Source organism: Phaseolus vulgaris, chromosome 11 (genome assembly GCF_051622355.1).
Source record: "Phaseolus vulgaris cultivar YP4 chromosome 11, ASM5162235v1, whole genome shotgun sequence".
In the NCBI taxonomy this organism is placed as follows: Eukaryota; Viridiplantae; Streptophyta; class Magnoliopsida; order Fabales; family Fabaceae; genus Phaseolus; species Phaseolus vulgaris.
The window spans coordinates 50,122,225-50,126,438 of NC_143508.1; the positions used below are offsets into that span (position 1 = coordinate 50,122,225).

Consider the following 4,214-nt stretch of genomic DNA (forward strand, 5'->3'; position numbering starts at 1 on the left):
TTTTAGAGTTATTTTATTTGTTCATCACTTCACCTACTTATCATGGTCATTGGAGTAACATAAGCACAATTTCAGAGCTATGTCATTCTCGAAAAAATCCTTTGATTGTTGATGAAGTTTATGACACACATTTCGGTGATGTGAAGAGAATTATTATTTATAACTAGTTTACTCACTTATGTTTTATAAAGTATTTGTGTTTAAAGACTTTTTTTTTCAAGTTAATTTGTCTTATATTGTAACCTAACTTGAAATAGGCATAATGAATCCTACATGTTTGTCTCATGTTCATAATATTTTAATTAATAAAATCTTCATTCGGTATTTTACCTTAGTTGTTTCAAAATGCAAAATTGTAATCATAAAGCAACTTGTAAAGGAAACCAAAAAGAAACATTAAAAGAGTAATTTTATTTTCTTTGAATCTATCAATGTAGATTACATAAAGTCTTATTTATATAAAAAAATCTCTGAAGATGAAAAGTTTAACAAGGAAAACGACAAATGCAATCTTCTATGGCATTACACCTTCCACTAGCTAAGTTTCCATACTTTCTGACACAATCACTGTTACACTTGCTTTCTTGACAATCCTCATTCAACTTCTCTTCACACCTTCCAGCTTCTACTACTTTCATTGCTCCTTCATTTTCTACATCACAAACACAATATTCAATACTAAACCACTAATCTCAGCTTCATAAATTTATTCATAACAAAAGTGAATTTAAAGTATTAATAAGCACAAATTAATGAGTAGATCAAATGAGCAAAACAAAACATACCAATATCAATGGCAAGAACAAGTAGTAGGATCAAAACTGAAGTGATGAGCTTCATGTTAAATGATCTTTGAGTAATGTTAAGTTGGTGACTCTGTTCAATACTCCAAAGTATCTTTTTGATGGGTTGGAGTGATGTTTTATTGGGATATATATACTAACATTTTTACACATATTCATAAAAACAATCAATTTAGTTGATATTTTAAAAATAACCAGTGCACTCTATTAATCTTAATTATTAATTATTATCTTTTCTTATTATTCATTAATACAAATTCATTAATACAAATCATTAATACTCATTGAGAAAATAGTAATACATATTAAACATAATTGTAAATATTGAGACTTGTTAACACGGTATAATTCATTAATAATGTACTATCTCATGAACAAACTAATATAAAAAAATACACCACAAAAACATTACTAAAAATTCTTAAATAAAAATTAATTTTAAAAAAATAATAATTAGTCATATATTAACTAAATTAAACACTCACTACAAGAAAATCATCAAATATAAACCAATTTTTAGAGACCAAAATAGTTAGTTGTAATAATAACTAAATTACATACCATTTTAGAAACTAAAAAAAAATTGGTTTCTAAATTAGTTTATATTATTGTGAAATAGTTTCTAAATTGGTATCTAATTAGCTACCACGGTTTTAACTACCAATTATTTAGATTCTAAATTTAGTAATAAAAATCTTAGTTGCTAATTAGATACTAATTTAGAAATCATTAAATAATAATAAAAAAATATTAATATATAAAATAGTTTTCATTAACAATAAATAGTATTTAAATTTATATTTAGTTAATTACTAAAATTAAAAAGAGTTTATCTTCTTTCACAATATAATTATTTTATTATTTAATTTTATAATTAAGTTTTGTTATGCATGGAAAAGGGTGGCTTAAGATGTGACTGTTACTATCTTTGGCTGCACATTTTAATAAAGATAATTAAGATACAATTAATATTTATTAAATATGACTGTTACTATCATTTTCTACGTATTTTATTGATAGTTTCCTTTTATTAATAGAATTTCAAAAATAAAATAAAAAATCAGAAAATAATTCCACTACATATTTTAATCAAAAAAATTAAAAATTGTGAAAATAGAAAGTTATACATATCTCAATTACGACTATATAAATTCAAACCAATAACCCCTCATTTAATATAATATTTAAAGGTAAATAAAAAATCAGACAATAACTTTCGATTTAATATTATATTATATTCAAGACACATAAATCAGACTATAAATCGATTCTAAGTTACTAGCAGTTATAGGTTACTGTTATAAAATTCATTTATATCTCATGATAACCACTCAATATTTTTCTTACTAGACTGAGTCCAAAAACACCTATAAATAGGTGATGTCTCTCTCAGTAAGGAGACACACACCAAACTTTATTGTATACTCTTATTACTCTTAGCTATTTGTAAAGAATTTATCATTATCTTTGTGCTCCTACGACTTAAGTATCGGAGAGTCATTTGTAGGTGGACCTCCCCTTCTCATCGGAGACCAACTAAAAGCTTGTTCCTTGAGGAACCTGCAGTCCTCACTGAGTTGCAACTGAATTTTTATCTTAATTGAATGAGTTGAAACAGTAATAAAATTATAAGTAGAAATAAGTTTTTTTATAATTAATGAAATTTTAATGTATGAAAAAAATATTTTTCTTATGCAGGTTGACCCTACCTCTTATGTGGGACAAGTTAGTGAAATGAGTCCGCACTCCATGCACCGGATGAATCAACCGACCCACATTTTGCAGACTACACACGAGACAAACTTACATGTATTGTCACCCCTACTTGTTATTGCTTATTCAACAAATTGGTGGATTTTCTAAAATTTCAATAATTAAGAGGGTTAGATACAAAATTTCACAAGTTTTATAAAATTTTAATATGTTAAATTTGAATTGTTTTTATTTTATTTTAAAAATATTTTATTTGAATAAGATAATTTAAATTTATTAAATTTTATTTTTTAAAATATATCAATTACCATCTATTATATAAATTTATTTTATTATTAAATAATAGTTAATAAATCAAACTCATTAGTATCATATGTCTTCATTTAGTTATATTTCAACCAAAGTTTTATTATTAACAAAATAAAATAAAAAAACAAAATACAAAAGCATTCACGATAGACAAAATGAAAAATAAATTATGGTAAATTAAGAAAATCTAAAGTTTATTACTTCAATCTGATCTTTACATAATTATTGACTAATTAATACAAGAGAGTAATACTTGAAACTGCTCTTAGAGGACTTTCAACAAGATAATAACAACTACAACTTTAATACTTCTCGTCATCCCTTCTTCATTTGCCGATGAAGATGGATGAAGCTTCTTCCTACCTAGTCTTAGTGTGTGTTTGATGTAGAAAATGGTTAGTTTGCTTTGAAGATTGTAATGTGTCTTAAATAAACTTGTTTTTAGGCTAGTGTGAGTTTAAGGTTGCATTTTATTACATGACCTATCCTATATGCCTAATCAAGGTGGTAAGATCAAGCACATGAAGTGGTTAAATATTTTTTTTTTCAAAGAGCTTTTTAGGGTTTTCTAAAAAATCAGGATACTGCACAAAAATAAATCCGTTTGCTTGAAAAACAATAAGTTTATTTTTGTTTCGCTGAAAAGTTTTTCGAAATTCTATTAGGGCACCAAAGGTAAAGCTCTGTCAGTTATTTCAATTATGCCGAGCTGACAGTTTTCTTAAAATTCAATCTGATGTTTTTATAACAGTTTTTTAACTATTTTTTGAAAAGTAGTTAGAAACTGATTTCTATATAATGAAAATATTTTCTCACATGAAAGGTTGTTGAGCAATCACATTTTTAACAGAGATTAAACATTTTCTGTGTGAGAAGAAGGATTAGAATGCGTTTTTGAAAGGTTTTTCAAACGAGATATTCAAGTGTGCTTGTTTTAGGAAAACTATGATCTTGGTGAAGGTGTTGATATTGTTTTTGCTGCAATTGGGACAACTGGTTTTTGTTCTTGCATCTTCTTTCAAGTGTTATCTTTCCTTTATTCTTTATTGTAAAAGGTGTAAGTGTTAGTCACTCTTGATAGGGTTTCTTGGAGTGCAAGGTGTGCTGAAATAGAGTTTTTCAGCTTTGGTTGTATGGTTCTTGTAGGGTTCAAGAACTGATGTGTGTTGTAATCAATTGCAACTGGTTTTAGTGAATTCCACCTTGGAGTAAGGTGAAACTGGATGTAGCTCATTATGAGTGAACCAGTATAAAGTGTGATTGCATTGCTTTTCTCATCCCTGCACTCGTTTCTGATTTCTGTTTAATCTGTCAAGAACGAAATCTGTTCATTTGAAACTAAACCTGGTATTTTTGGGCTTAATAAAAACTGTTCTTCTTGATCTGGAA

General features: G+C 26.6%; 1 long non-coding RNA gene across 1 annotated transcript; it reads right to left on the reverse strand.

The window, feature by feature from the left end:
- Window positions 1-390: 390 nt before the first annotated feature.
- LOC137811396 (uncharacterized) lies at window positions 391-900 on the reverse strand. The gene is made up of 2 exons (XR_011081078.2): window positions 786-900; window positions 391-652 (listed from the first exon to the last, which is right to left on the reverse strand). It is a non-coding gene; the product is annotated as an uncharacterized LOC137811396 (long non-coding RNA).
- Between the last annotated feature and the right edge of the window lie 3,314 nt (window positions 901-4,214).